At 35.9% G+C, this 27864-nt stretch overlaps 1 long non-coding RNA gene across 1 annotated transcript in view; it reads right to left on the bottom strand.

Annotated features, from left to right (window-relative positions):
* The window catches only part of LOC309617231, a 140921-nt gene continuing 113057 nt past the window's right edge, over positions 1-27864 (bottom strand). The window contains exon 2 of the long non-coding RNA XR_014237819.1: positions 1-26585. This is a non-coding gene — a long non-coding RNA (uncharacterized lncRNA). The remainder of the gene's footprint in view (positions 26586-27864) is intronic.

Consider the following 27864-nt stretch of genomic DNA (forward strand, 5'->3'; position numbering starts at 1 on the left):
TTCTTTTTTTTTTTTTTTTGCAGATGGCATAGAGAAGTTTAGGAATGTGTACAAGCTCCTGTGGCCAGTATGTGATAGAGTTTAGACTTGATTTCAGCCCAGCAAATTCCAAAGCCTTCTCTCTTTATCTCTGTGTTCTACTTCTGCTCCTTGATAATAGTGTACATTTGCTAAGCAGCTTTGATTGTCTCAATCAGTCCTAACAGAAACCCATTTAATGGATGCAGAAACAGAGGCTCAAAGTTTAAGCCATTTCACTAAACTCAAGCACCAGATAAGCAATAAGAAAAAATCCAGGAGGTTCAAAAACTGTATTCACCTTTAAACACTGACCTGTCTTCCTGTATTCCTTTTCTAATGCAAGAATCTATCACAAAGCTTGACAAAGGTTAAATATTTGGTAAACTAGTTTTGTTGCTTTTTGTTTGTTTAAAATCCATTTTAGAATAAAAAATAACTCTTTTTGAAAAGGGAAAAATTTCCCATTATTTGTACCAAGTACTGTTTTCACAGTCAACAGTTTACACAAAATTAGTAAATAACCGTCCTTCGGGCTTTGGGAATTTAACATCTCTGAACCACCTATAGAGGTGGTTTGCTCATCTATAAAAAGGAAGTAAGAATAGAACTCATCTCTTAGATCTGTAAGTGGGATTTTAATTTTTTGTTTGCTTATATCTGTGTGTGTGTGTGTTTATGTGTGTGTCTGTGTCTGTGTCTATGAAGCTGAATTTCTTCTTATGGTCCCAAAGCCTTAAGCTCATCCACAAATTTCATTTTCCTGGTTTACAGTCATGGTGCAGGGAGGGACAAGGAACCAATAGGTCTAATTTGAGTGAATATTGCTTGAAAGGCTGGGAGAGGCATGTTCTCTCCCTTTACATGTTGTCATATCCAAATAAGAAGCCTTGAACCCCTGTAGTCAACACTTCCTGACCAGTCATGGCACTGACACCAGGAAGATCACCAAGATGAGAGATAACTGTGCCTACCTCTAGAATTCCAGTGACAGGTACCAATATATCTCCTTACAGTGTAAGCCTGTTGATCTGGGTTTTCTATTACTTGATGCAGAAAGCATCCTAATTGACATGCTTGTGGAGGTGAAATTCATACTCTGGCTCTGACACACACTAGTTATGGGATTTGGGCTTAACGTCACTGGATCTCAGCAGCTTCTCATCAAGTGGCACTACATTTCTACCTTAATTGGTCTCTTTGAGCATGAGATATAATAACATACATTAAGCACTCATCAAACAATCTGTTGATATGTAACCAATTTGGTTGATACTAATTAAGCTCCTTAACTGCTTATTCTTTTATTTCCTGCCACATGAAAAAATAACAAACCCAACATTATTTGGCATCTACAATGTCTCCAGCACTGGCTTTACATTGGTCAACTTACTTAATCCCAGTTACAGACCTATGAGATGAGTTCTCACCTCCTTTTTATAGATGAGGAAATGGTGGTTCAGACATGTTAAGTTTTCCAAAGCCCTTTGGATGATTACTTACTCATTCTATGTAAACTGTTGACTATGAAAATAATATTTGGCATAAGAAAAGGGAAATATCTGGAAAACAGTTCATTGGAAAAAAAAGTATTCTACTGAATATTGCCCTTTCAGAATATATGCAGCCAAAAAAGTTGCATGCTAAAAATTATATTCTAATAAAAAATTAAAATTAGCCAAATAAGTTTATTTCCAAGTGAGAGTTGCTATAATGTTATGAGAAGGAGTTTGATGCTGGAGAAAATCCCATACATCTCTTTTACAAGCTAGAAATTTATGGGAAATTCATCTATTCACTCTAGCTTCCGTAATCTCCTTTCAAAAATGGGGATAGTTATTAAATTCCAGTTCAACCCTACAACAACCTACCAAAGAGATATTGCATATACAATGTAGAGCATCTAAGTGCTCAATAAATGCTAACTATTATTATATTAATTAGCACATGGGTTTGAGCTCCTAGTCACTGCTCTTTCAGCAAGACATATATTTCTGATTATAATCAAAGTAAAATAAACTTGCAGTCATTGATTAAATAATCATTGGCTATACTTTGTTCTTGCAGAAGCTAAGGATTTGGAAAAAAAAATTTTACCTAGGGAAAAAAAAAATTTTATCCATAAAAGAGATAGCAAACTATCTCTTTCATGAAAAAAAAAAAAGCAAAAAAAAAAAGCATGTAAACTATTTTCTCTGAAGAGCACTTTTGAGAAGTCAATTGGATTTATTTTTTCAGCAAATATTTTTATGGCAAAATGCCTTTTACCTTTCAGTTTCCTCAGTAGTAGTGTTGCTGCCAGAGTATATGTTGATCTTTGTTTTTTATTGAAAGCATACATCGTACACACCATTTTCTAAGTGAGGGGCCATCAGAGAATAATAGAAATCTCATAGGTCTTACAGAGCTGCCTCTTACTCAGATACATTGAGACAGTTTATGCAACTTTCTTTAAAAACACAAAATTGTTATGCTTGTTGAATCACCTGAGTATCTCTTATTTACTCCTTTGGGTTTTGTTTTTTTTTTTCATATATCTCTAGTTTTTAAGAATCTTACTAATCTCTATATTTTCAGAATCTGGCAGAATTCATGTCACACTGTAGATTCTTAATTAACGCCTAATAGATAGAGTAATAGATAGAATGGGAGACTAGTCCTAAAACAGCCTTCGTCAAACCCCATATCACGACTCATAGGGGCCATATAAGGCCTCAAGGCCCCAAAAAGGTCTGCCTTGAGCTCTCACTTGGGTTTCACTTGTCCTCTCCTACTGTCAAGCGTGGTGTAATCAATTCTTTCCAATTATACAGTCTCTGTTGGTGAAAACTTCTTAGAGATGAGTTTTTCAAAAATGTGAAACATGTCTTTCATTGCCCAAAGTAAATACTCAAAAAATAAATTGCTCAGTGCATTTCTGACATGGCTGATTTATAAGCACAGATCACACCATTTGAAGATGAAGACTTTTGTTCAGTGATATCTGTTACCTTTGTGGGTGTCATACTCATCCCTTACTAGTCATTTGCTTTGGCTGACTGTGACTAGATGGCTTGACCAGCCTCAATCCTTCTCACCCTGCCCTCCCTGAAAATCCAAGTTGTAATATTCCACATATTAGTGGCTTCTCCTTATGATGAGGATTGCTAAAGGGCTGAGCACTGATAAGGACCTAGCATTTTCAAATACAAACTTATCAGCTTTCAGACTCAGTTCCCTTCACTGATTCCCTGTCTCAGTCTACCTCTTACAGCATATCATCTCTCACCCAGAAAGGTTTTAAAAACTCCTGTGGTTTCCAGTACCATCTGGAAGCTGATGACTCATATCTTTCTCCTCCTATCCCTCACTTTCTTATCTCCTGAGCAATAAACTCACATATGCATGAAATCCATCTCCAAATTCACCATTTACCAAACAGGAGTCTTCATCAAAAAATGGTCAAGATGGTTAAAAATACACTTTTCATTTTATTTGAAAATAATTCTCAAGGTCACCAATAAATAGCAGAACCACAGGTTTTTGAATGAACCTCTCCCCACTTGATCCTTATGCCCTTTTCACTCAGAGTTCTGTTTATTCTACATCTGAAGTACATTTTAGTGCTATGAATTTTTGTATCCACTCACACAGATTATTATGTCCATTCCTTGCAAAAAAATCTGTGAAAGATGCATTTTTATTCACTTATTAATGAGAAAATTGAAGTGTGCCCGAGCTCCTTAGGCTAGTAAGTGGTAAACTCACAATTTGATCTTAAATCTGGCTAAGACCATAGCTGATATAATCCATTATGCTTCCTTACCACCATTTTTTGATTAAGAAGATGAAATTTTAAAATTTCCAGTTCCATTCCTATATTATTCTGGCTGGTTTTTAGGGTGATCTGTAATATATCTAATAATTTTTAATTAATAGCTATTTTAAAAGGTAACATAAGGAACTGTGTTGAAATTATCCACTCCCTTCCTTGTCTGGAGGTGATTACAATTTTTCACAAAGAAATTAAAGAGATACATTTCCCCCTCTTAATGACCCAGGCACCTCTAAAAGGGAAGCTAGTCTGCTTAACATATTTCAGGGGCTGCTGAATTATTTGTGCTCTACTACAAGGTCGCTATAATTCCTCACTAGCTATCAATTGTTTGACAATGGGATGTCATCAATCAGCCTGTAACTTTCATTGCCAAGTACATTCTATTTTTGTATACCCATGAACCCACACATTTAGCAGTGACAGGAAGAAGCCTTTCTCTATAGGATAAGCAATGAATTGTGTGTTTCATCTGAAATACATTATTTTACAACATATTATTCAGAAATATCCTTTGCCACAGACAAAAAAAGACTTTGAAAAAAACTATAATATATTCCTCCTTAAAAACTGTTTTTTCTATGAAGGTTTGCTACAGAGAGCAGATTGAAAAAAAATGCCTCCTATTCTGCCATTTTTTAAAATATGTCTCAGCAAATAGTCATAAATCTGTCAGATATTGCAACCCAGTTTGGTATTATATACTAGGAAAATGAACTCAATAGCAATATAATCTTACTTTCCAATATAACTGAACTCAGGGAAAATATCTCTTGAAGAATGCAGGCATAGAGAGCAAATAAAATCTAAGTACCGCAAATATAAAGAAGTTTATGATAGCATATACAACTTTGGATATTGGTGTTTTCCTTTTATTAATTCTAACACAAACCCTCAATCATATCTTTCTTTTTAATTTGGTTTAGCTTCTTTTTTCATTGCTCTGAGAAAAGTGATATTATATTTTATTATCTTTTACTTATTTTTGTTTGTTTAGGTTTATCTTTCCATTTGAAATATTATTGGGGCCTTATTTAGATGTTAGTCTATTTATGCAAACACCATTTTCTCAGAGTTGATGCACTGGTATCCATATCACTGAGATTTATTGATTTCTCTTTCTTGCAAATCAGATAGTGTGTTTCCATTTATCAAATGGGAACTTTAACTGAAAGGTGAACAGAGCTGGCTCAAATTGCTGCTTGAAATGTTTCAGGATTTCAACTCTTTAGCTGCCCATCTTCAGCGAGAAGAGAGACAAATATATTTGGTCAATTCAATTTTACTTATTTATTTATTTATTTATGGCTGCGCTGGGTCTTTGTTGCTGTGTGCGGGCTTTCTCTAGTTGTGGCGAGCGGGGGCTACACTTCATTGTGGTGCGCGGGCTTCTCACTGCAGAGGCTTCTCTTGTTGTGGAGCACAGGCTCTAGGCACGCAGGCTTCAGTAGTTGTGGCGCGCAGGCTCTAGAGTGCAGGCTCAGTAGTTGTGGTGCACGGGCTTAGTTGCTCCACAGCATGTGGGATCTTCCCGGACTGCGGCTCGAACCCATGTCCCTTGCACTGGCAGGTGGATTCTTAACCACTGCGCCACCAGGGAAGTCCAGCCAATTCAATCTGACAGCTTATCAAACTTCTACAAGAGCAATCTTACTTACTGTACAGAATATGTGCTGACTTTGAGTTTTTGTCACTTAATTCTTTGGGTAATGATCACCTAAGTGACTGACTACAAATAAATGAAATTGATTGTTCCGTTTTGGAATAATTCTGCCATTCATTGATACTATAATAACATCTAGCAAGTATTTATTGAGTAATGTAGAAGTCAGCATGACAGTGAGAACAGAAAATTGAAGGAAAGAGTATAAAATAATCAGAGCCTCAACACTGGCTAAGTTATTTGCTAATTAGTCAGAGAAAAAATAGCTTCTCATTGATCTAAAATACAGAGTAGTAAACTCTTTAATTTGACTCCCTATGATTTTTATAATCTAGGGACTCATTTGCTTTTCAGTCTCATCATTTCTGACTATTCCACTTTTTCTCCTCCAAATTCTATGCTCCAGTCTGAATAAATTTCTTTCAGTTTTATAAAAAAAAAAGTCCAGCTGTCTCCTGGGAGACTGCATACATGTTGTACTCTTTGCATAGCTCATCCTCTTTCTTCCATCTATCTCCCACTATGTCCTCCTTCTTGAGAACAGAGATCAAATAAGGGCATCTAATCAATGAAGTCTTGATTTGATGCCCTATTTTGACTCCCAGATACTGCACTTCCCTTATCCTGGCCTCATGGCATTATAATATAATTCCTTGTTAAATTATCTGAGTTTCCTAAAGTCCCAGAATATGGGGAGGGGATACTACAGTTCACCCACAACAATATATGAAACTTTAAGGATTTATTTATTTAAAGACACTGTACTGAGTTGGACATGTATTCCCCAAAATTTGTGTCCTTCCTGGAACCTCGGAATATGATCTTATTTGGAAATAGGGTCATAAAGATATCATTAGTTAAAATGAGGTCCTACTGGAATACAGTGGGCCCTTAATCTAATATAACTGGCATCCTTATAAGAAGAGAAGAAACACAAAAACAGACACCCACACAGAGAATGCCATAATACAAGGGAGACAGAGACTGAAGTGATGCTTCTACAAGCTAATGATTGCCGGCAAACACCAGAAGCTAAGAGAAAATCATGGAACAGGTTCTCCCCTAGAGCCTTCAGAGAGAGCATAGCTCTGATTACCCCTTGATTTCAGACTTCCAGCCTCCAGAATTGTGAAAAAATAAATTTCCTTGGTTTTATGTCATCTAGTTTGTGGTAATTTGTTAAGCAGCCCTAGGAAACTAACAGAGACATGATCCTAGAAAGTAAGTGGAACTCTTACTCCTGACCCTAAATTTAATGTGTCAATATATTGGCATGGCATATAGTAAAAATAGAAGGATCATTTGGCCATAAAATCAGAAGGGATAAGGTCAAATATTATTGTTACCTCTGTTCTTTATTTTTTTATCTTTATACTAATTCAAAAATTCATATATAATAGTTACCATTTGCATTGTCTTCTTATGATGTTTATTGGATCCAAAGCAAAAAATATTCTTTCCAAGATGGAGAATTTGGTTAAATAATTTAAAAAGAAGATTAAACACTATTTTTTTTCCTGCTAAACTCCAGCTATTGTCTATTTTAACATTAACTGCCTTCCTTTAACAAGTGCCAAATGCCACAAGTATTTTCAACGGCATAAGGATTCTTAAAATTAGAAAAGTAAAAAGGACAAAAATCAACCTTATTTATATATTCTAAATTCTAAGCACTTGCTAGTACCTTGACATATTTTCTTCCCCATATGCAGTGGAAGGAGAAAGTAAGAGAATTAAAGTTTCATTAACCCCTCCTTTAGACTTATGAAGATGTTTCATGTGTAAGAACATGATAATGGTATTGAAAAATCAAAACTTTTTTCTATATGTTTACATTTCCTAAGAAAGGAACTTACTGAGATGTTCAGTTTTAAATTAAGAAACTTACATTTAATCCTGATCACCCTCCCTTAAAAGATAACAAATCTAGGTGTAGGGGGTGAGGGGTATGTGGGTATCTGTACTTTCCACTCAATTTTTCTATAAATCCCTAAACCTGCTCAAAAAATAAATAAACTCTTAATTAATCTTTTCAAAGAGTAATGTATCTCAGGATATCCAGGCCCCAATTCGGAGCAGTTAAATCATATCTTCTTGGAGTGGGGCCCAAGAATCAGTAAAATTCAATAAGAATTAATTTAAAGCTATGTGGCTTATTCTTTTGTGCAGCTATGTTGAGAAACCCTATTATCAATCATCCTTCCAGGACAGTATGAACAGGTTACAAGTGTGAAAAACTTCAAGCTATGGAATGCATTTTGTGTTTATCTTTGCATAACATATACCTGATACACCGCATGCATAGTATCTGGTTTACAAATGATACGTTTAGCAAATGAATGGATACATGTGCATGTGTTCTTGATTTAATGGACATTACTATGGACACTTATCCTTCCTTGGAAACAATTTATCTTATCATCATGCTTTAGTAGGTGGAAGAAGTCTTGCTCTAGGGTGAGATTTTCAATAGGTGATAAGCTTGATGTAAAAGTCTTATCTTCACTTGACTGAGGAGGCTTTGGATAGAATCCCCCCACCCCCCCAAAAAAATCTTCTTTTTCAGGGTGGTTGCTTTGGAATAATTAAATGGTACGGCTTCCTTGAGAAGCAGACCTTACTAACTCTCTGTTGCATGAGTGACTAGATGAGAACTAATATAGAATTTAGAAAGATGGAAACAATATTTACATGGCTTTCTAATGATATGGCTGTCTACCAGACAAACACAGACATTCTACTGGGAAAAGAATATTAAACTAATAAGAAAGTTTGCTTAAAAATATAACATTTTACATATTAAAATAAACAGATTATATAATAATGAGATTTCACTCAGACATATAAAATATGAAAACCTCAAAAGACAAGCTTAGTAATAAGCTTAATTAAAATTAATGATCTGGTTCTAAAAAATAAAATAAGAGTTTATGGAGCAATATAAAAGGTCAATTATTAACTGGAGAGACACTGTATGATTCTAAAAGTGAACAATGTATTATAAATGTGCCAATTCTTCCCAGATTAATCTAAAAAATTGATACATTTCTCCAGTAAATGACATTGTGAGTTTTTTTCTGAGTATTTTCAAAGTGATTGAAAAGTTCATCTGAAAAATAAAATGGACATAAGTAACCAGTTTTTTAAAATATAACTACTAAGATTACCTGCCTTAATAATTAGTCCTATTTTTTAACTTTTACATACTTAGTCCTAAGAAATTAGAAATTTTTAAATTGAATTCCCACAGACACATGAAGTCTGCAGGCCAAATCAGACTATTAAAATAAAATCTCATTTATTCTTTTGTTATTATCTTTATTTTTCTTATGTGTGTATATATTCCACAAATTTTGTTGAATGCCTAGAAAAGCACTTGTACAGAAAAGCTAATACAGAGACTATGATGTTCAGAGACAAAAGAGGCCATAAACTATGTCAAGTTGTACAAACTGAGCTTATGGATATGGGAGTGGTTAACTGTGATGTGGTTCTTTTCTGTTCTCTTCAGCAAATGTATAAGAAGTTTTGAAAAATTTTGGAGAAGAAATACTGCAATGGGCACTGGACTAGAAACCAATGGCTTTGAATTTTCTCCCAACTACTGCCACTTACTTTGTTTTTCTGGCCTCAATCTTTCTACCTATAACCATAAGTTCACATGTGTTTACAATCCTCTTGCATGATGTAATTTGCCTCCTTCAAAGCTGGATTGCATTATAAGTCAGAGAGAATGACATTAACATTTAGACTTATTTAATTGTAGGATAACTACCTGTTTGAATTAAACTCAAAGTTCCTACAAAATCAAAGCATGAAACATACAGTAGTCTGTATGCATGTTATATCTTTTTCCCCCTTCTAAAAACCAAAGAACCAGTTAAGTATCATTGGAAAGAAAATAACAGTGTAATTTATACTGAAAAAAAAAATCTAAATTACCAAAATTGTAATGCATTATTGATCTCTCTGGGCATTTTTACAACTGGCTATAGAAGGAAAATTGCCAGTGACAGCAGCAAGATAGTCACAATATATATGTGTGACTATAGGAACCCAGCATTCTTCAAGTCAAGAAGAATTCAAATGCAATTGATTTTTTTCTGATTGGAATTTGGGGATAAATTACCACCCTCAACATCGTGATACAGAGCTGAAGAAAACTGATCTTAACATTCCCAGTCACAGATAACATCAAAAACAATAATAGAAAATAAAAATCTTTGGAATTATCCCTTTCCTTTTCTTTATATACGTAAAATATTTTCTAAAATATTACATGTAATGGTGGCATAGTATTTTATCATATGTTATACCTATAATTTATATGTATACTATCTTTTATGGTCTTCTTAATTCCCTGCTAGTCTTCTAGAACACTTTTAATTCCTTGCTATTTCCCACAAAAAAAAAAAAAAAAAAAAAGGGAAAAAGAAGGTCTTGTAGAGAAACACTAGTGCACCTGCAGAGTAGTTTCTTAAAATACATTTCTAAGCAACAAAATTGATAAAAAAAATTACATTCTTTAAGAATAAAATCCCTCCACCCTCTGTCAATGGAGAGTTCTGCCTTTTTTAAATGAAAAGTTTAATAAGCCATCAGGGGTTTAAATCTTCCTGGAAACAAAGAAACATGGAAAGGAAAGTCAAGTTATGTTTCCATTTGCATATAGGAACTGAGTCACTGCCACATTGCCATAGGTCAAGTAAGAATTGGGAAAGAAGTATGGAAAAACTGATGCAAAGGTCTTGCTCCTGGAAGATTTGGGAAGAATTTAAGAATGGGAGAAGTCAGGGGAAACATCCAATTGGAGGATTTTTGTTAAGTGACTACTTTGTAAAGCCCATCCTTCAGTTCCTCATGAAATGTGCAGCAAACCTGAGGTTCCTCATTAGTGTTGTAGAGCTGGATTTACTTTTGGTGGATGAGAAGAGGAGAGTCTTTCTCGATGGCTCCCACGAACATCCAGCAATGTCCTATTATACCTGTAACTGAAATTAGGTCTCAAATCTGTCTCCTCTGCTTAATTTCATATTTCACCATTTTAGTTCTACTTCTTTTTATTACTTGCCTGGATAACTGGCTCCCTCTCTCCCATTCTCTCTCTTCAAATTTAAATTTAGAATGTAATGTGTATTTCTAAATATTTTTTACAGGTGACACCAAATTAACTTTGGTGGAAAATTGCCATTTATAATCCTACCAAAGTTTTGTAAAATTATTTCCCTTCACCTATTTGAATAATGGACAATATCATCTAAAAATTTTTAAAGGGCCATTTAATAATCTCCACCCTCCTCTAGATATCTCTGAATATATGAACTAGAGAAATTCAGGACTTTACATGTTGTCTTTTTAACTGCATTTGTTCTGTTTTGAACTATTTGGGTTTTCTTTATTTTGCTATTGGGATGTTCATCTTGTCTTTATTGACTTAAAAGAACTTTTTATACATGAAGTTCATTAATATCATTTTGTCATTATATATACATACGTAGACACATCTACACAAATATTTTAAATAATTATCAACTTTTTCCATATGCTTTCTGATTTTGGTGTCTTGTTCAGAAAGCCTCTGTTGTACCATGATTATATAAACATTTACCTATTATTTCTAATATTGTTAGACTTCGTTTTTATTTTAAAATATTTAATCCATACTGACACTCTTTGTATATTGTGTGAAACAACATTCTATACTCCTTTCAAATAATTAGTGAATTTCCCTAAACCATTTACTGAATTGGTCTCTTACTCAAAGGTTCAAAATGCTGAAGTATCATCTTTATCATATTGCACACTCTATTATTTTCCAAGAGTCTGTTTCTTTTTCCCTCTGCCAATACCACACTACTTTTACCAACGATAGACATGTTTTAAGTTTCAAATGCTGGTGGCAAGCTCCTAATGAATTGTATATTCCATTGTTTTTTCTACATTGATTTTAGACTACCCCGAATCCCATTTAAAATTTTGGTTACATTATTTAAGGTTATAGACAATTCACTTTTTCCTCCAAATTATTTCAGGTTTCTGTAGTTTCCTATATAGAAACAAGAGATTTCTCTATTTAGCCATAGCTTTTCTGATGTCAAGGTGAAAGAGCCTCTTAACTAAGCTGTTGTTTTCTATTCAACTTCCAGAGTGAGCTTTCAAGCACAAATCCTGTCATGTACTTTCCCAGCTTAGAACTTTTCATTGGTTCTCCAATGAAGATAGGGTATAATTTGATCTCTAGACCATGGATGCAGGACATGCCTTTATTTCTTCATCTGATTCACCCAGTAATTGACTTAGTAGGGCTGGCTTCAACAACAGATGTGCCTAGAAAGCACACATTCCTTATTACTGAGCAACATTGTCTTCAGAAAAATTCACAGTCCTCTTGTGCTGGCCTCCATTCTTTGAGGTGGTAGATGACCATGGTTTCTGAAATGATGAGTGTATTGTAATGCTTTCCCATTTCATAGAGTAACTGACAAAGCAAAGGTTAAGCCAGGTGCACTTCAGTGGGTTGCTTAAAATGACAGCTTCTCATTCACATAGCAGTAGACAGCGTATGTCAATATGTCAACTAAAATGGTTATTTTTTCTTTGTATTGCTTTCTTTTCTTTTCTTTCCTATTTAGGCAAAACTAAAGCAAGTAGGGTGCCTTTCTTTAGGAAAAGAGTATAGAAAATTATGTTGAGTTTTGAATATCTCTCTTATTTCTTGGAAAGAGAAAGTCACTAGAAAACAACAGGATGAGACAGAAACTCCTGCCTTGACCTGGTGGTTCTGGAAGGTTGCTACTTATAGAAATAATAACAAAAAAATGCATTGCCAAGAGCTATAACCTTGGCGTGCCAAGTGTCTTGGGACATATTTGGCACGACCCAGTAGTAAGGGCAGTCTATCATCTCCTCTTGGGAATTCATCATGGTCTGCACAGGGATCTGGGCCAGTAAATAGATAAGCATCATCTATCAGAGTGTGCAGGACCATCATTTAATTGTGACCCTGTGTAATAGCAAACAATGTTGACAGTAATTAACTGAACAGACTTGGGCTTTCTCTCTAACCTGCTGTTGAAAGAGAATGGAATCCAACTTTGAACAGAGCAAATCTAGAATGTTTGGGGACAGTTTAAAGGAGAGGACTCTCAAGAGAAGGAAACTGAATTTCCTTCTTATAAGTCATTAGGGGTTCAACTTAATGGAAAAGTAAGAGTTGTGACATTATGCCATGAACATATGGAATAATTAACATATATTATTAGCAATCGTTTAAATAAAATGCACATATTGAATATCTGCTATTAAGTCCAATTCAATATTTTTGTCTACCAATTAGTGGATTTCTATCATCCTCTTTGATTGCTGAGGAACTGGTGACTCAGGTAAGTCAGGGATCAAATGGACAGTGTAAGTAAAGAGAGTCACTGTGAAGCCAAAGCTTCAGTTCTCTGTACTGTAACTGTTTACCTTAATCTTCTTACTTTACCTTAAACTCCTAATTGTCAGATACCAAAATGAATCCTCATTTATAATGCCCACAACTTTTATCACATTACCTAGCATTTAATAAATGGAAGTTATTATTATCACTAAGTGCTTCTTCTGTAGCCACCTTGCTCTTATTATTTTATTTCATCCTCATAGAAAAAAGTATTTGGTATATTTACTTTAATACTATAAATCAAGACACCATGAATTCAAACTAAAAGTTACTGTGCTCTTGCTTGGATAGCTGAATACAAACACAAAGCTCATGTTTATCCTGCCATGCTGTGATGCCTCCCAACTACCAGATCAGTAAATATTTTTTGAACTTTTTAAGAATAAAGGGGCCATGGCAATGGAGAAGCAACAATAAGGAACCTCATCTTTGAAACAGTGTTTTAAAATTGTAGCTTATTCTCTTTTATTTTTTAAACTTTTTGTATGCCGTTGCCTCTGTTCTGATACAATGAAAGTTAAACATAAAGGCAAAGGAACTTACAAATTCATTATAAACCTAACATGTGCCAGTGACTAAACCCGGGCTACCATTCTGGGGGGTAATTATCCTCATATAAATGCATAGCTTCAAACTGACAGAAGACAAGTGCCAAAAGTGACACAGCTCTTCAATACCAAATGCAGTATTCAAATTCAAAATTAACTGACTCCTAAGCCAGCATCCTTTTAACTTTCCCATTGCTGCTGTGGTAACATCAGGCAAAGTTTATTACTGTTGCAAATGTTCTTACTTGTTTCTCCCCTTGCAAAGTGAAATCACCCTCTGTTTCAAAGTAGTCCAAAGAGAGAAATGGAGGAATGATACCATCACTGGGCAACTGACTTCCCCATCAACAGGAGGTTTGTTTACATTGAATGTTTGATAGTTGACATCCACCTGCCACAGGGAAGCCCCACATTAATAAAGAAATGAAGATCTGTTACTTGCCTGGAGGCTTAAGTGGTTAATATAGAAGTAATTATTTTATGAAGAAAGAAATGTTCTATTCAACCAGTTCATCAAATTTATATATCTAAAGGATACACTGTGTTGGCACCCAAGGGCAAAGTGAAATGGTTCTGTAAAAGAGTAAAAATGCCACTGCAATTTTTAAAAGATAAATCAAGCAAACAGTTCTACTACCTATTAAATTTTAGGGCTGCTTTTCAAATTGGAGGATATTTCAGAATACCTAAGATAATATAGCAGAGAGGTTAGCGTAACCCTTGTGCCCTTCTATTCTATTTACCAGCATTAGAGTCTCCCACTGTCAGAAAGTCCCTGGTTCAACAAAGAGTTTTCAAACAAAGAAAGTCTGTGTACCTCAGCACTGAAAGTCAACCAGAACCTAAAATATTAATTCAGATGCTGCAACCTGGCAGACCAAGGGCGCCCAAATATGTGTTTTATCAACATACTTTGTTCACTTACTCAGTGTTGGCATATTCAATACTTTAAAAATGAATTTTTTACCCAAAGAGTTTTTAAAAACCAAGATTTCATAATGTGAATTTTAATTGCCAACTTATTTTTTTCTACTTTTTCAAATCTATCCCCAAATCCAGAGTCTGCCAACGGGGGAGGAGGCTAAGAATAGCACGATATATTTTTTGTTTTATTTTTCTTTCCAGCTTTTTTTGTTGTTGTTAAACTGTTTTTCCACCTTTTTTTCTCTTCAACCCCCTTTTCCTATTTCTACTTTCAAGCAGCTGAATACTTCTAGGCTACAGCTGAGATATGGAGAAGGCATTAAAATACCCCTACATGAGCAGATATAATTAATATTGGAAACTTCTTAATTTGGCAAATATCCACACACTGGTTTTCTTTAAGGTAAATTATTTTGGGGGTTTCTTAGTATTCCCCTAGCCCCTACGTAGAACCCCAACTGCAGTTCCTTAGATGGCTCCTCATTAATCCCACATATAGACCCCCTGTGCTTGGTTACCTTGCTTTTCACCTTGGTCTGGGTCCATTTCAAGGTGAGACAGTCTGGCTCATACAAAACCCACTACAGTGAAGCAAGGTTTGTAGTGGAGTTCACTCTCAATGGACCCCATCTTTGTACTACTACTACTACTATGACTTAGTGTTTTATCTTCTCTCCTTTAGCATATTTTCACAGATATTTGAGATGGCATAACTTGCCTCCCAATTCCAGCTCTCTAGGTAATTCTCAGAAGACCCCATCACTTGACCTGGAGGCGAACACACTGATTATTTTCCCCAATGAAATATTCTCTTTAATCTCTATCTTTCATTAGTTTAAGTAAGAGTGTCTAATACTTACTGAGTGATTTTTCTATATTAGGCATTGTTTTAATTAAGCATACCACATAAAAGGACTCAATTTAATATTAAGAATAATCTTATTAACTAGGTATGGCTATTATACCCATTCTATAAATATTAAAACTGAGGCTTTGTAAATCTGAGTAAATTAATGAAGGCTACTGAGTTAATAAAGTTGCCGAGTGGACTGTATATAAAATAGATAACTAATAAGGACCTACTGTATAGCACAGTGAACTCTGCTCAATACTCTGCAATGGCCTATATGGAAAAAGAATCTAAAACAGAGTGGATATATGTACATGTATAAATGATTCACTTTGCTGTACACCTGAAACTAACACAGCTTCATAAATCAACTATACTCCTATAAAAATTTTTTTAAAAATAGGTAATAACAAAAAAAATAAAAGACAAAAAATAAAGTAAGTAGCCAAGGGGGTGATGGAATCTATAGCTATCTAACCTCAGGGTTTTACTCATCATCACCTTACTGTACTGTTTCTTGCCTCTCAGCACTCATTGGTGATCATCTTGTAATTGCAATTGTTTTATACTCTAGGAAATACAACTAACACATAGTGAGATCCTACTTTTAAAAAATGTTCTGCTAAGAGCACTTAGGTTTATTTCATTTGATCAGCATAAAATGAGACTAAGTATTATTATTATTCCCAGTTTATAGCTGAAAAACTATGGCTCAGAGTGCTGCAACAGCTTGCTGATGCTAAGAGTTAGATGGTGGGTCTAAGGCTTGGAGACTGGCATTGTGATTGCACAGTTCTTCAGAACTATTCTAGGCTGTCTCCCTCTAGAATGCCGAGAATTCACTAATTTAGGACAGTAGATACAACTAGCTCTTCCATAATACCTAAGAAAATTTAAGAGTCTTTTAAGATGTAGTGAATATATCAGTTTTTATTTCAAGCTTTAGTTCAATTATATGAGCGCTAGTTATATAAGAAATGGAGATCTTTATTGGACTACTGAGGGCAAGGTGAAAAGTATGTATCAGTGCATCATCTATATATATATATCTACATGATTAAATGGTTTAATAAGTTTTATAATAATTATTATTGTAGCACATGGCATTATCCTATTTCACATGACAAAACATTATGCTGGAATGTTTTATATTATTGCAGCTAAGTCTTCCAGAACAATAGGACACCATGTTAGTGGGCGAATTAGAATTGCATTAATTGTTCAGTGAATGCCTATGTCTTGCATAGTAACTGATACTACGTAAGCTAGACATAGTCTCGTTGCTGCCCTAGTAATCTTGAAAAGTATAGGTCTAATACACAATATGCCCTTGTGGCAGATGCTGTTGGCTGCCCACTTAACAATCGTTTCCCTCCTTATTTCTTGCCAACAGAAATTGATGTGAATCAGACACCAATTAGAAAAACATTCTAAGAAGGTAGGTATGAATCATGATTGGTATAACACGGCAATCTTAGTCTCCTGTAATCTTTCTCGCAGATAGTTTTGGCTTAACGATACAGTTTGGGTCAATATAAGATAGGTAATATCTTCTATGGGGATTTCTGAAACAGATTTTACGTTAAGCTTGACCAAAAAACACATGCACGAGAAAAGACCACTTATGAAGCCTCTTCTCCTTTCCTCCTGTTTGAATATATTTATCTGAGGATGTGGTGTTGTAGGTGAGGCAGCATCCTTGTGATTCCTAGGGAAAGAGCCTAAGTATGACAGTCACAACTGAACACGGCTCAGTAACATGATAGATGGACCCATGTCCTTCATAGCAACATTAAGCCACTACATGAATTTGGATTCACCTGACTCCTTGGTTTATGGTAAATTCGCTGTCTTTGTGGATTCATTCATTGTTTTCCTAGTATGCTATTACTTGTAGATGAACACTCTGACTGGCACACCCACCCTAACTGTGGAAAGCAAAACGATAGCCCCTTAAGATGCCCCAGTCCTAATCCCTAGAACCTATGAAACTGTTACTTTGCATGGCAGAACCTATGAAACTGTTACTCTGTAACATAATTAAGGTTAAGGACATTGAGATGGGAGAGTATCTTAGATGGTCCAAGTGAGCCCAACCTACTCAAGAATCCTTAAAAGCACAAAAATCTTCCACAGGCTATAATCAGAGGGAGATATGATTAAAGAAGTAAGGTCAGAGAGATGCTGGCTTGGAAGATGAAGGTGTCCAGGAGCCAAGGAGTATAGAGAACCTTTCGAAGCAGGAAAAGGCAAGGAAACAGTCTTTCCCTTAGAGAATACAAAAAAGAGAACAGACCTGCTGCCCCCTTGATTTTAGCCTGATAAAACTCACTGGGTTTTGGGCTTCTGACCTACAGAACTAAAAGATAATACATTTGTGTTGTTTCAAGCCACCAAGTATGTAGTGCCTATTAGAACAAAGATAGGCTCTCATTCTAATTCTTGTTTCTTTGTTGTTTTCTTTTTTAAAAATATTATTTTCTGTTTTGATTTTTGTGTGTTTATTCTTAATTATTTTGTCTTTCAACTTTCACTTCTATTGTCAGAATATTTGCTGCTAGTCATTTATCTCCCTTGCTAAATTGAGTGTCAACTTACTTTTATGTTGCTGTCTGTAAAATAAGAATAAACAGGCTCTGAGAGAGGCTGGAAAGTTCTTATAGGAATAAAGTGCATTGGCAATTTTAGATCCTAAGAAGCCTATTTCTCTTACTTTGCTGGGTCTTGCAAATGTGTTGAACCAGAGTTGTCCATATAGCTCACTCATATTCTTATATCTTTTTCATACCAAATGCTGAGACAGATTCTAAGACTATTTCAGCTACTCTCCTTATCAAATTTACTTTGCATCCTAACATACTGAAGAAATTTGCCTCAAGTTCCCTAGCGACCCTGTAGGCAAGAGAAAAGTAGAGAGCTCTGTAGTCAGTTGCAAGGGAGCTGTGGATTGGGAAATGGGAGAACTGGGCTCCTCAGTCCTTCCAGCCTCTCACAAATTAACCTCTCACTAATTAGAAATGCCATTCTTAATTACCATCATTTCCCTCTTTAAATGTGGTGAAAGCTAACTCTGTCAGCCTCTGGGGTTCCTATACTTTACAACAGCTGTAAATTACCTAAGTGATTAATATGGCCTCTTTCGATGCCCCTGGAGGTCTGCTCTCCCTGGGGAGCAATGACGTCAAACACTAAGCTCAGCATCATCGGATGGAGTACTTGTTTTCAAGATCTAACTTAATAAAATAATCTGAAATGATGAGAAGCTTGCTCTGAACCTGGTGTGCCATATGGTTCCCAATGAAAGGATGGGTCTCACCTGGCACAGAGAGCAGCCTAGACCTTCTCAAATGTTTTGTCTTATGATAAGATGCCCATTGCCCTCCTGTTTTAAACACCTTTGTGCTGAGTACAAACCTGCCTGTGCTGAATTTTTGTTCTCTAGAAAGAGAATGGTGGTTACCCTTCATGGCACACATGTGCCTCCCCTTCCCAGCTCACTATTGCTTTCCCCTTCCTCACATCTTCCATCCATACTGGTCTTCTAGGTTGAGAATCTCAAATTCCCTCACCCTCCAGGGCCTTTTTCCCACTCTGTTCTCTCAAGTGGAAAGCTCTACCCGCCCATCTTAGCCTGGTTAACTCCTACTAGCCTTCTAATTTCACTTCAGTAATGTCTTCTTTCACCAGCCCCTACAACTCAATCAACCCCCACCCCATTGTGCTCTCATATTGTGCTCTTTTTTATAGCCCTTTTACCAGGGTCACAAGTTAATATTTATTTAGCTATTTGATTTTTATTTTCCAATGCAATCACAGAAACCAGGACAGTTTTGTGCACACAACTGATGTTCTGTTTGACATACAGTTTAGGCGTAATAAATATTGTTGAATGAATTAGTAAATTAATAATTGAGATAACTAGCTCAGTTGCAGCAGTCTTCTCCTGCCAGCAGCATTTAATGAGACAAAGGGCATTTAAAACTTGGCTATCTGCTAATCAGATTGCCTTTTTCATATGAGTGTCTTCCAAGGATTTTATTTCTCCTATGACTGTTAAGGATGTTCAAAATTTTTTGCATTGTTTTCCTTATTCTCTTCAAATCTAGAGTTCAAATGGTTTGAGAAATCAGTGTTTTTTCTCTAGGTTGATGGGCTATAATGCAATGATTCAAGCATAGGGGATGGCTTTATAGTTAGAGAGATTTAGATAAAAATCATCATCCCTCACTGTAAATATTTGAGTCCTCAGGATCTGAGTATCCTTATCTCTTAATGGTGAAGTGATAGTTTAAAATTGTTCATCATGAGAAAAATATTGTAAACAAGTGACAATGGGTCCACTCTTCAGTAAAGTGCCTGGTACATAATCAGTGTTCAGCAAATCCCATTCCCTGGAGAGAAAGCAAGAAAAGTAAGATATAAACAAATAGTCTGTGTCAATCATTGTGGTAGGGAGAATAACCGTCCCCTCCATGTCCATGTCCCTAATCCCTGGAAACTGTGAATATATTACACAGCAAGGGGGGGAAATTAGGTTGGTAATCAGCTGACGTTAAATAAAAAGATTATCCTGGATTATCTGGTGGTCTCCGTATAATCACATTATTTAAAAAATTTATTTTATTTATTTATTTTTGGCTGTGTTGGGTCTTCATTGCTGTGCAAAGCCTTTCTCTAGTTGTGGTGCTCGGGCTTCTCCTTGTGGTGGCTTCACTTATTGAGGAGCACGGGCTCTACACCCGCGGGCTCAGTAGTTGTAGCACACGGGCATAACTGCTCTGCAGTATGTGGGATCTTTCCAGACCAGGGATTGAACCTGTGTCCCCTGCATTGGCAGGCAGATTCTTAAACACTGCACCACAAGGGAAGTCCCCACAATGGTTTTTAAATGTGGTAGAGGGAGTCAGAAGGGTAAGCTCAGAGTTATATAGTGTGAGAGAGACTCAGTGAGACAACTTTGTTGGCTTTGGAGATGGAAAGAGTCCATGAACTAAGGGAGGTGGGCAGCCTCTAGAAGCTGAAAAAGGTAGGAAAAAGGATTTTCCTTTTTTTTATTTTTTATTTTTATTGGAGTATAATTGCTTTACAATATTGTGTTAGTTTCTACTGCACAGCAAAGTGAATCAGCTATACGTATACATATATCCCCTCTTTTTTGGATTTCCTCCCCATTAAGGTCACCACAGAGCACTGAGTTCCCTGTGCTGTACAGTAGGTTCTCATTAGTTATCTATTTTATACATATTATCAATAGTGTATAGTTGTCAATCCCAATCTCCCAATTCATCCCACACTCCCCTTTCCCCCTTGGTATCCATACGTTTGTTCTCTATGTCTGTGTCTCTATTTCTGCTTTGTAAATAAGATCGTCTATACCAATTTTTTCATATTCCACATATATGTGTTAATATACGATACTTGTTTTTCTCTTTCTGACTTACTTCACTCTGTATGACAGACTCTAGGTCCACCCACGTCTCTACAAATGACCCAATTTTGTTCCTTTTTATGGCTGAGTAATATTCCATTGTATATATGTACCACATCTTCTTTATCCATTCCTCTGTTGATGGACATTTAGGTTGTTTCCATGACCTGGCTATTGTAAATAGTGCTGCAATGAACATTGGGGTGCATGTGTCTTTTTGAATTATGGTTTTCTCTGGGTATATGCTCAGTAGTGGGATTGCTGGGTCACATGGTAGTTCTATCTTTAGTTTTTCAAGGAACCTCCATACTGTTCTCCATAGTGGCTGTATCAATTTACATTCCCACCAACAGTGCAACAGGGATTTTCCTCTAGAGCCTGCAGAAAGAACACAGCCCTTCCAACATATGATTTTAGCCTGACCCTTTTCTTCCTTCTGATATCCATAACTGTAAGATAATTAATTTGTGTTGCTTTAAACCATTAAGTTTGTGGTATTCTGTTACAGCAGCAACAGGAAGCTAATACAATCATTATCAGCAGCAGCCTCTTTCTCTCTCCCACTGTATATACTTGTACATGTATTTTTATATATTCATATTTATAATTACACAAAGAATAAAACCCACGTATATGCAAGAGGAAAAAAAAACACTTAAATTGTAAGACAAAATGGAAAGGATTTTCTTCACATTTAGGAACAGGCATGATTAAAGTGAATCTCCCCTCTGCCATGTTCCCTCAGTAAATGAAATCCTACATCACTGTCATTAATCTGTAATTGTGGCACTAATTTTATGGTGGGATCATGTCTCCCTTATCAATCTCATTTCTTCTACTAGAAGTGGCTTTTTTTTTCACCTTAGAGGTGAGTCTCAGCTGCAGAAATGTGCCCTTCATACTGGAGAGGTCATGGTCAGCAGAAGGGAGACTCCATTAGCTGGACACATCTGCTTTGCAGGTGTCAGTAAATTCTATACTTGGCTCTTAGGTGCAAAGTTATATGTGCCATCAGTGAATAAATAGACCGGAGAGAATTAAATAGAATTGATACTGGCTGGATGTCAGTCTCATATTAGAAAAGACAAAAAAATAATAATAGAGGAAACTTTACACTGCTAAGCCTTACTGAATAATTTCATTCTTCCCTTGGTTACCTGCAGATGGAGGATTCAAAGTTTGAAGGGCACAGAGGCTAGAATACACTACATGATCAATAATTGTTTATTAAACTAATATAGTTTGAGCCTTTTACAGAACAAAAACTGAACTAGGAGAAAGAAAACACTGGAAATGATAGGTATCTTCTACTTCCATTTTGTTTCTACATTTTCTCGTATTTGTGACTTTTTATTATAAAAATGATTAAATTCAGATATTGGGTCTTGGTTTATAAAAGCAATTTGATGTTTCTCTATATGATTAATTATGTGTTAAACTGTTATTTATTGCTAAATATAGTTTTCTCTGTATAAATTAGTTTTTAACCAACAATATTCTATATTTCCAGACTCCATTATTAACAGCACTCAATGTGGCTTCTTTTTTGCAATATAAAATTGCCTCACCCAAAGCACATGGTAACAATCATAAAAAGGAAAGAAAAAAATAGAGCCCCATGATCTCATCATCCTGACTAATCAATTGTTTATTTTTTCTACATTTTCTTGTTTTATACGCACATGGTCCCAAAATAGTTAATACAATTATAACTAAGGAACAGTCTCAAATATTTTATTTTCCAAGATTTCTTATGAAAAATTTCAAACATATAGAAAAGTTGGAAGAATTTTATAGTGAACCCATGTATACCTACCACTTTGATTCTATTATTAATATTTTGCTATTCTTGTTTTATAATATATCTACTCATCTATCCACCATAGGTTCAAATCTATATCCTTATTTTCTCTTCTCATTTTGTAGTTAGTGTTTTTCTATGTAGCTGTAATATCTTCTTAACTACCATTTATGTTTGCATAGCAGTAGCTGTTTCTTTTAAGTGAATTTTTCTTTTAAAATGTTATCATAAATGATGTATTGAATTTAGAAATGATTACATTTATGAATAGAATTTACTTTCCAATTATACTTGATAAACATTCATTGAGAACCAATTATGTGCCAGTCAATGTTGGGTGCTGTGGGTATGAAGATGAATAAAACATTTCTTTTGCCATAGGAGTTCCCTACTGGTAGGAGAGACTGCAATTTAATTTTATTCTGTCCAATGCAATAGAATAATTACAACAGTAAAGGTACGTACAAAGTTCAGATATAGGCAGAAAAGGACATCATTAACCTTGCCTGGTCTGACTAGAGAAGACTTCACAGAAAATTTAACATCTTAATTTTATAGAATTCGGTGGCAAAGAAGTTTGGTTCCTTATCAAAAGAGCAATCTGCACTCCCCGAACGATCCCACCCCCTTTCTTGTTTAAAGAGCTACAGTTGATTCAATTATCCATAATCAAGTTCTTCAGGGGAGGCAGTTTCAGCCACAGTCCCAGCTTCAGGTTATTAGAATTTGTCTAAAGCCAGTCAGGATGGGGCCATTCCCATTACCAATGACAGGTTTAGGTCCTGACATGTAACATGATTCTGGACAATTAGCCATGATTGAGAAGTTGCTAAAGGAGCTTCTGGGAAAGGTTTTCCTTACTCCTTAAATGTAATTTTCAGGAAGGAATAGTTCCTAATTTGTGGCCTATCACACTTGTAACTGGGACCTTGAAAAAACTTTGCTATCCTCACTATATTCTCCCTAGGAAAGGGGTAGGAGCCTGAACCCTTGATAATATCCATTGAATCAACATATTTTAACCAACTCTAGATCCTGACTACTTCCAGACTTCTTATTATAAAATAATACATCTCTTTGTTATTTAATACATTTAGAGATGGGCTATTGTCACATTGCTATTGTCCCCAAATTAACCTACCTACAACTAATGCATCTAGTTTAAAGAGTAGAGAAGTTGGATGGTGGCAGAAAGACACATGAAACAGAAACATAGTGGCCTGTTTATAAAATGTTAAATGGCACTGAATGCTTAGCTTCTAAAATAAAAAGAGAGGGTCAGAGAGAAGAGGGAAAGAAGGCTTGAGAGAGAGAGAGTAGTTATGATGGTGCATAGCAGGATAAAACTTGTTTTCACGTTTATATGATCAAAGGTAAAGAACATGTGGCTTGGGGCTTTTGAAATAGCCTACTATCTTGAAAATGACACAATTATTGCCCTCATGATTTTTCTTTAGCCTGAAAATGTCAGTGTTATTATACCTCTGGTACCAGATCATAAAATTTTAAATTAGTGACTCAGTAATTTCTTCTCCAAAGGAGAGTATTTTCTTATCATATTAGGCTTACAAAATCTACATAAACTTTACCTATATAATCCATCAGGGTGACATGATTACTGAATACTATTTTTCCCAGAAAAATACTACAGCATAATTGAGAGCAACATTCTATAATGCAAATATCATCACAAGATAAGAGTAGGTCATAAATCCAGTCAGAGGCCTTCTACTTATTTGTATGATCTTTGTCAAGTTACTTACACTTTCTATATTTTATTTATTCATCTGAAAAAATGAAAGCTGAAAAAATTCCTTCTAAAAAGAAAGTTTTTTAAGAAAAGGACACACACAGGTTAGGTGGAATAATTGATATCCACATGCTTCCATTACTTTCCACTTTTCCTACATGAAAATTATGAATTGATGAGATGCCCACCAGAGTAAAAGCACTACTTTTGGAAAAAACTGACTGTAGCCTGAGTATAACAAACAATATAGCTTTGATAGGGGCAGAGTAAAGGGACAAAGTAGGTAATTAGTTAATCCTACTAGGGGGTCATAAGTAGAGAAAAAGTATGGGAGACCCCTGTAAATTAATGATCACTCAACAAAGCAGGTTTGCTTAATCACAAAGCCAAGCAGGCTTGCTTAGTAACAAAACCATGCAACAGAGGCGTGAGACCTGCCCCCAAACAATAAAACAATGGTGGCATGAGACATACATCCTGCCCAGTGAGCTCAGTAATTTAATATATTCCCAGGACATGCTCCTCTGTGTGCACTAAAAGCAAAAATATAAGGAAAAGGTGACATTATACTAAAACCTGAGATGATTTACCATTTTAGCATGTGTTACCGCCTTTTTGTTCATTTTCATTGAACCATGACAGTCCCAGCTTGACTACGTAGGGACAAGAAAACTCCCCCACTTGACGTGGAGGAGGAATGGATGATGGAAGCCTGATGTCTACTCAAGAATGAGAAAAAGGTAGTCTTCTCCCCCTCCCCACTTTTCCTTTGATTATAAAACTGTAGCTCACTAAGTTCTCAGGGAGTGAGAACTTCTCTATCTATCACTTTGCCTCTCTCTGAATTCTTTTTGCACTGAGACATAAAGAACCAGAGCTCCTCGGAGCCCCCTAAATGCCACTTAGTGGTTTCAGCTTGGTTGAGGTAAGTACTGTTGCCCTTCAAGAATGGTAGATTTTTTTTTTTTGTAAGTCATGTTTAGTGGTAATTTTTGAGACTCACCAGGCAGTTCAACAATCATAGTCTGGTGAAAAATGAGCACAACTGGCACCAACACAGACAGACCTGAGTTGGAACACAAGATCTAATTTTTAGAAGCAAAATAATGCAGTTTACCTAACTTTGCTTCGGTTTTGACGTGTGTAAGACATGACACAGTTCTACTGATGCGTAAATATGAATATATATATGGCAAGCTCTTTGTTCACACATACGTTAATATGAATAGTGGGTTTAATCAGGCTTCACCTCAGAGTTGGCAGGGCAGAGACTGGAAATTCATCTCACCTCATTCTCCACACAAACTCTGTGCCTCGTGTGTGAGACCAAGTTGAGCGAAAAAGTTGAATGGGACCGATCATATCAAGAATGAGTGGGACATTTTTTTCAGTCCTCTCCTAGCATTTTTCCCTTTATAAGTAGGATGTTACTCTTACCCTCATTGTTTCAGTTGAAGAAGTAAAATACAGAAAGTTCAGGTCACTTGATTATGGTAATACAATGAAAAAGTTACTTCAGAGAGAATCATTGTAAGAGAGAGAGAGAGAGAGAGAGGGAGAGAGAGAGAGAGAGAGAGAGAATGAGAATCTGAACAACTGACTGCTGTTAAGTCCCTGTGTGGAGTTAACTTGAAGACACACACTCAGTCTGCACCTACATGCCATATTTTGAAAGCACTATTTATGCAAAGGAGAAAATGTAAGCATTACCCAAGACATTCTCTGCAAGCCAAGCTGCAGGAGGAAGCTGGGCATGACAGTGTCTTCTGTCACCACGGGATCAAAGTGCTGCAGCCATGACTCATTGCACAACCACTAGCTTGGATCTGCATGCAGAACAAACTGAGGTGGTTACATTTACAGAGTTCCTTAGGGCAGGAGACAGTTGAAGACGGTGGGCATTGTTTGTACCTAGGATGGGAGGAATGTTGGGGAAATGGGAGGGAGGTCTGGTCCCTCTTTTAGGGCCTCTTAAAAATTTTTTAAATTTAATTAATTTATTTTTTTATACAGCAGGTTCTTATTAGTTATCTATTTTATACATATTAGTGTATATTTGTCAAACCCAAGCTCCCAATTCATCCCACCACCACCACCCCACCTTCCCCCCTTTGTGTCCATACATTTGTTCTCTACATCTGTGTCTCTATTACTGCCTAGCAAACTGATTCATCTGTACCATTTTTCTAGATTCCACATATATGCATTAATATACGATATTTGTTTTTCTCTTTCTAACTTACTTCACTCTGTATGACAGTCCCTAGGTCCATCCACGTCTCTAAAAATGACCCAATTTCATTCCATTTTATGGCTGAGTAATATTCCACTGTATATATGTACCACATCTTTTTTTTTTTAAACATCTTTATTGGAGTATAATTGCTTTACAATGGTGTGTTAGTTTCTGCTTTATAACAAAGTGAATCAGTTATACATATACATATATCTCCATGTCTCTTCCCTCTTGCGTCTCCCTCCCTCCCACCCTCCCTATCCCACTCCTCTAGGTGGTCACAAAGCACCAAGCTGATCTCCCTGTGCTATGCGGCTGCTTCCCACTAGCCATCTATTTTACATTTGGTAGTGTATATATGTCCATGCCACTCTCTCACCCTGTCACATCTTACCCCTCCCCCTCCCCATATCCTCAAGTCCATTCTCTAGTAGGTCTGTGTCTTTATTCCCATCTTGCCACTAGGTTCTTCATGACCTTTTTTTTTTTTTTCCTTAGATTGCATATATATGTTGTTAGCATACTGTATTTGTTTTTCTCTTTCTGACTTACTTCACTCTGTATGACAGACTCTAACTCCATCCACCTCACTACAAATACCTCCATTTCATTTCTTTTTATGGCTGAGTAATATTCCATTGTATGTATGTGCCACATCTTCTTTATCCATTCATCTGTCGATGGGCATTTAGGTTGCTTCCATGACCTATTGTAAATAGTGCTGCAATTAACATTGGGGTGCATGTGTCTTTTTGAATTATGGTTTTCTCTGGGTATATTCCCAGTGGTGGGATTGCTGGGACATATGGTAACTCTATTTTTAGTTTTCTAAGGAACCTCCATACTGTTCTCCATAGTGGCTGTATCAATTTACATTCCTACCAACAGTGCAAGAGGGTTCCCTTTTCTCCACACCTTCTCCAGCATTTGTTGTTTGTAGATTTTCAGATGATGCCCATTCTAACTGGTGTGAGGTGATACCTCATGGTAGTTGTGATTTGCATTTCTCTAATGATTAGTGATGTGGAATATCTTTCCATGTGCCTCTTGGCCATCTATGTGTCTTCTTTGGAGAAATCTCTATTCAGGTCTTTTGCCCATTTTTTGATTGGGTTATTTGTTTTTTTAATATTGAGCTGCATGAGCTATTTAAAAATTTTGGAGATTAATCCTTTGTCCGTTGACTCATTTGCAAATATTTTCTCCCATTCGGAGGGTTGCCTTTTTGTCTTGTTTGTAGTTTCCTTTGCTTTACAAAAGCTTTTAAGTTTCAATAGGTCCCATTTGTTTATTTTTATTTCCATTACTCTAAGAGGTGGGTCAAAAAGATGTTGTTGTGCTTTATGTCAAATAATGTTCTTCCTATGTTTTCCTCTAAGAGTTTTATGGTG

This window comes from Balaenoptera borealis (assembly GCF_965194805.1).
Source record: "Balaenoptera borealis genome assembly, chromosome: 19".
NCBI lineage: Eukaryota > Metazoa > Chordata > Mammalia > Artiodactyla > Balaenopteridae > Balaenoptera > Balaenoptera borealis.